The sequence below is a fragment of the Columba livia genome, chromosome 10, assembly GCF_036013475.1.
Source record: "Columba livia isolate bColLiv1 breed racing homer chromosome 10, bColLiv1.pat.W.v2, whole genome shotgun sequence".
In the NCBI taxonomy this organism is placed as follows: Eukaryota; Metazoa; Chordata; class Aves; order Columbiformes; family Columbidae; genus Columba; species Columba livia.
In genome coordinates this window covers 19,839,315-19,845,346 of record NC_088611.1, presented here as the reverse complement: position 1 = coordinate 19,845,346, position 6,032 = coordinate 19,839,315, and the positions used below count along the sequence as shown (strand labels likewise).

Sequence of the window (6,032 nt, the reverse complement as noted above, 5' to 3'; positions counted from 1 at the left end):
CATATTGCATGGTTTAAGTATTGGGTTTGTATATTGGTATTATGAGTATGAGCTGTTGCTTGTTAAAAGCCCCATTGTGAAGGTCAATGTCTACCATGTATTTCTGCTCTGTGGAACAGAGTAGGTGGCAAGTTAGGTGAGAAGCTTGTTTAGTGTTGGTATTTATGTAATGGGATCCTGCTCTATGTGTAGGGGCTGGGATACTGCAAGTGAGAGCACAGTCAGGTTCAGGGTGTCTACATATACCCTTGTTCATGTTCAGCTTGGCCCATCTGCCCACTATATCCTCCAATATGGGTTGGAGTACGCACACAGGTACTCATCTCTGTACATCCTCATATTTAGGTCTCTGCAGTCCTGGCAGCTGAGGCTTTGCAGTGTCCTTCCCACCGGCACATCGCTCTCTCCAAGCAGCTCGTCATCTGCAATGGTTGCTCGGCGGCAGAGTCACGGTTCCCAGAGGCAGGTAATGCACATACTGGAGACATCACACTCGCTGCAGAAATGACGGCATCCGGGCGTCCTGGTGAGTCGTGTTGTGTGTCAGTGGTGATTTCACATTACTCTGGATCTGTAGTGGTGGAGAGGGTACCAACAAACTCTTTGGGTATCCTTAGTCTCTCTACCCAAATGTGGGCAGTGACCCAAGGGATGTGGCAGTGGGGAAATAGCCCCAGCAGACATGAGTGAGGGTTGTTTCACATGCAGGAGAAGGTTGAAGAGAAGATTCTTTGCAGCACAAGGAGCCTTCCAGGGCATCCTTAGTGTACCCTGGTAGGGGAGGTTAATGTGAGGAGCATTTCCAGCTCTGGTACCAAAAGCCTATTTCTATCCCCCTGTCCTCTTCCCACCAAACTGTCTTTAGTCATAAGCTGCACTGTGTGTTTAAGGAAAAAAAAGCAATAGAGAAAAAAGGAGAAAGAAAGAAAACCAGGGGAGGAAAAAAACATCAAAGAACAATGCATTTCTTGTTGTTTGATCTTTGAGGAATGTTCAAGAAATCTCTTAGGCCTCTGTCTCCCCGGTTACGCTCGTAAGGAGATTATGGACCTCATGTTTTCACAGGAAAACACCCGGCCGCTGGGCCTGGCACACTAATCCAGACAAAGGATAACAGCGTCCTAATTAATTCTCATGTCTCCGAATCTGATAACGGCGCAGTACACAGATGAGTCCGTAAGGACTTAATGAGTTTAATCGACTGCACTTGATGATTTTATTTGAAACCTTGTGCCACAAATTAAACTATTAAAAATGCACTTGAACTTGATTGGCAGCTGTAATCCCTGCAAAGTCTACTTAATCCACGGGGATGGGGAGCAGGGGTGGATGCAGAGGGCTGGAGGCGAGGAGAGTGGAGGGGAGTCTCTGGTAGGTAAGGGGATTTTGGGGTGAGTTTAAGAGAAAACCAGAAAAAAGGGCAGAGCCTTGTGGGGAGCAGGGGGAGAGACAAGGAGGGTGGCAGGATGAGGGATTTATCTGTGCTGACCCAACCATGGGCTGAGGGAAGGGTCTGCATCCCTTCTGGTCCTGTGCTCTGCAAACAGGGCTCTCTGAGCAGCTGGGAGGGGGTTTGGCTGTTAATTGGTCAGAGCTAATTAGTGAGCAGTGTAACACCAAGGTTTTTGCATGGCCAAGGCTAGGAGGGCACGAATCTTGGGCCCAACCTCCGAATCTTGTGCAAACTAGTTTGGTGAAAGGCCACGGAAATGCACACGGGGATGGACACTGACGCGTGTCCACAGGCAGCGATGTTGCCAGCAGACAGGTGTGCATGCGAATACTCGATGGCTCTTCATCTGTGAAAGCTGCCCAGATGAAAAGCACCCTGCAAAAAGGCATCTTTACCCACATAGACTGTCCGGTGCATCTGCGCATAGGCACTTGCATTCTCCTATGTGCTCTCTGCTGGCTGCTGTCACTCACAGGTGTCTGGTCCTGCTCATCCAGTTTATTCCCATACATAAATATCCATATGCATATGCAGACATGCACAAGCAGTGATTTGACTCAAAATGGGGCATTAACTGAGGAAGGAAATAGCATGGAAACCTGCTTTGAAAGTCCCTTGCCCCCCACCCTCTTCCATTTAAAGTAATTTGCAAAAGATTTTCAAAATTATAAACCAATTTGCAAATAAACGATCATGATTAATGGCATATTCCTTAAGAGGTGACAGATCTGTAATAGATCTGTAATCCCCCTTATTATGCAGGAACCATTAACAGCAGTAGGTGTTTAGAGACTACATTAAAGCCAGAATAGGCTCCAGCTATGTCTCCGGGGTGGAGCAGGTCAAGTTTTTGTTGCCATGGCTTCTTTTCCTATAGTTGTGCTGGTAATTGGCAGAAAGCAATGCATCTCTCTGCCAGGTGGGTTTCACAGCTTACTCGCCTCACTTTGTCTATGCTAAAACACATGATGGAGGTAAAACCTTCATCAGCTGATGAGTGAGGGCAGCATTGCGGCAGGAGGGGTGGGTGGCTGTTTTTCGGGGGGCATCTCATTTCCAGCTGCCCCAATGCTCTTTCCCATGATTTGTGATGCTCCTGGCTGCATGTTGCTGGCTCGCAGGGGTGTGTGGAGTGACTGGGGTCTTTTGGAAAGTGACTCTTGAGGCTTTGGGGGGGAGGCTTTGGTGCAAGGGGGAAAGGAGCACGAGGGACCGCACGGGTCTTTTGCTGGGGAGAGCTCTACTGCACACCTGCACCCCGTGCACAGACTGAACCCCACCAGCTAAAGTGCTCCTTGGAGGCACCGAGAGATCAAGAGCAGTGCCAGTGTCTTTGATCTCTGAAAGAGCAGGGATTTACTATGTGGAAATAAGCAGATGATCCGACAGTCCAAAGCACACACCTTGCTGTGAAGGAATGTAAAAGCCCATTCCAGTGATTCCCTTGGCTCAGAGAAAATCCCTTCCTGACCTTACACCTTGCGAGGGGTTTAATGTTTCGTACACAAGTGGGACAGGACAAGCTGCTGCCTGATAAATTTATACATCCCGCTGAGTAGCAGCCTGGGCAGAGGGCACACAAGCCTTGCGCTCTCCTGCACATGCTTTGAATACGATGCTGTCAATTTGTTGCATTGACAAATAACCCAAAACGTTTTAATTTGGTAGCTCAGAGCTTTTGTTTGTTTGTTTTTCATTTAACACCAAACCTCTGGCAGCTGCTGGGCAGTGCCACAACATCTTATGATCTTGTAAGGTCCATTGTGCCTATTGTGCCTGTATGTACAGGAATATGCGCAAGGAAACGCTGCTAGCAAAGTTATCAATTAGTGAGATGGTGATGCTCTTTCTAGGTAAAAAAGTGTGTTAGGGGAGGTTTTTAGGTGAGTTAACACTGAGATCCTGCCTGCTTCTCCTTCTAAAGCCTGGCACTTCTGGAAAGTACAGAGATGATAATTTAAGGTGGTGCACATCCCAACTAATTATTAATACATCAGTCCTGGCTGCAGGTGTCTTTTGCATTTCTCACCTTAGGATGCACTGTAAAGTTGCTATTCGCTGTTAAAGAGATGCCATATACTTTCTCAGTAGTGGCTACATTTAAATTTTTTTACTGAAAGGGAAATAATTGGCATATCTTTGACAGAAGAATGCTAGAGGACCTTAACGGGAGAGACCAGCTAAGGAATGGCAAAATATTTTCGTCTACTCAGTGTTGTTAGTGCTTTGATTAAACAGACTAATAGTTCTGAGTCTGTCACTTAGCAAGAACAGCAGGGTATTTTGTTATCAGGTAATTCCCTGCCTGCAGTGGCTACAGAAATAGTTGTATGCAAATCATGCCGTTAATAATACTCCGGTACAGAAGGCAGATGCAGCTGCTAATTGCAGAGCATGGGATGCTCAGTGAAATCACAACTTAGTGCCCCTGTCAGTTCAGTGGGGCTCTCCCCCAACATCACAACTTTTGCTGGGCTGGATGCCACGGCTCATAGTGATTCTGGTTCCCTTGCAGCCAAATCCATTGGGGGTTAAGGGACTGGGGGAGCAGCACAGTCACTGTCCCCATGGGAGGGGACAGCAAGCAGCACCAGCACCGCCGGCAAACAGACACTCAGCCAGCGCAGGCACCGCGCTCCTCAAATATTTACCCTTTGTTTCAATCCTGACCTCTTTGCCTCTCAAGATAAATAATTTAGTGTGGAAGCCCTGAAGGTTAATCTTGCATTTATTTAATGTTACAGGACACTTGGCTCACTTACAGCTAAAAGCCCTGCGAGCTGGTTGTTAGTTTATTTAATCCAAGTGCCATTTTCTTGGTCCTCTTCTCTTCGAATTGCTGAAAGGAAGGAAGGAGAAAGAGTTATCTGTATGCGGCTAAAGCTCCTGCTGCAAACTCCATCAGGAGTAGCACCCTGGGGAAGCGTCGGTCCAAGCGCCTCAGCCCAGCCAGGCATGTCATCCGCCAGTCGATGCGAGAGCCTGGCTCCAAGCACCGGTGAGAAGAAGAAAAGGGGGAAAAGCGGGGGCTCTGACATCCCAGGCTGTGAAAGAGCTGCCTGCTTTTGCCCAAATCTGACAGAAATTGCTGATGTGCCCTGAAAACCAAGACAGCATGATGGGGAAAGGAGGGGGAAGAGGTGAGGTGGGGGGAGGAAGAGTGGCTTTGCCCTCACTGCTGAAGTGGTTTTTCTGTCCTTTGTCCAAAAGCATCGGGTGGTCCTTTCCAGGAGACCTCTGCAGTGTAGCTGGAAAGACAACGCAGAGGGCAGGGTGGCCGAGGGAGGCGCGGGGTCTGATCTACCTTCCTCGAATGATGTTCTTAGTTATTCATTTCTGGCAGACCAGGCAAACACATTTGGGAGATTTGCTGGAGGTTCAGCACCTGGGGGCTCAGCACCAATTCCTGCTGCCAGAACCAGCAAGGATGGCCAGGAGTGGAGGTAGGAACCAGCTTGTTCCCCAAGAATTTCACACTGATGGATGTGAAGACAGTTTTAAACTTACTTGACAGTGACTTGCAGGGGCTGGAGTAGACATTTCAACATCATCCTTCTCCATGCTTCTTCTCATTGCTGGAGAGGTACAAAACCAAATGCGCAGTCCTTCCCAAGGCTGTCAGTGTATCTCTGCTCTTTAGACATATTGGGCAAAGGAACCAGAACAAAAAGCCAAGCACGTGCAGCAGACTGACTGCTGCAAGCGGTTTGGTTTTTACAGCCCAGCTCTCCATTTTGGATCAGAAGCTTGTCACTAGCTCCTTCCTCCTTATAGCTAGTGTATCACGATGGGGACAAATTCCAAGATTTCCTAACAGCGTATCTTTATGCATTCAAGAGCAGACCTACTTGCACAGCAGACGGTTTTTTCTGGTCCTCACGGCAAAGCCAAGTGGCAATGCCATCACCAGGTTGTGGCCCCAGGCTGCCCTCCCAAGCTCTGGCTGCAGAAAACTCCCTCCCAGCCTCCGCTGGTGCCTCGCTGGCTCTCAACAGCCTCTTTGGCAATCTCTGCGTTTGTCTGGATGTGTTCCTCACCTCTTACAATGATAGCTACACTCATCCACCACTTCAGAGCATCTTGTTAACTTCCTTCCCACCCTTGTTTTTAAAGGCTTCCTAAGGAGAAATGGTTCTGATCTCTCAAAAGCAAATAACCCCTACATGTGGTAGCATTAGGGCCAGCTTGGGAAGAGGAGAAGTGTCAGAGGATGCTGGCAGCGCGATCACACCCTCACGTAGTCACATTTTCACCTGCTCATGTGGTCCAGCACAGCTGTGACTTGCTGGTAATTGCTTGCTTGTAGCTGGTGAGAGACTCCCAGTTCTAGAAGCCATCTGCTCACCTCCAGATCCCTGTTGCGTGATCTTTCATTTGAAGTTCACATCTACAGTTTATGACGGTTTCCAGGATAACAGTCCAGCTGGAGATCCTCTCGACTCCATCCTGTGCTGGCTTTGTCTCCTTTAAAAGGACGTTTGCATCTTTCAGTGAACACCAAAAGGATGCTAATCATAGTTTGGCAGGATTTGACCCAAAATAATAGGTATGAGTGGCGGCTGGGAGGCTGGAGCGTCTG

The 6,032-nt window shown here is 48.3% G+C and overlaps 1 long non-coding RNA gene across 14 annotated transcripts in view; it reads left to right on the top strand.

Annotated features, from left to right (window-relative positions):
• The first annotated feature begins 1,315 nt into the window (after positions 1 to 1,315).
• The window catches only part of LOC110362649 (uncharacterized), a 68,142-nt gene continuing 63,425 nt past the window's right edge, over positions 1,316 to 6,032 (top strand). For 11 of the 14 annotated variants that reach the window (XR_010475154.1, XR_010475153.1, XR_010475152.1 and 8 more), the window contains exons 1-3: positions 1,316 to 1,371; positions 4,198 to 4,451; positions 4,797 to 4,896. This is a non-coding gene — a long non-coding RNA (uncharacterized LOC110362649). The remainder of the gene's footprint in view (positions 1,372 to 4,197; positions 4,452 to 4,796; positions 4,897 to 6,032) is intronic. The other 3 variants (XR_010475156.1, XR_010475161.1, XR_010475159.1) reach the window with 3 other exon arrangements.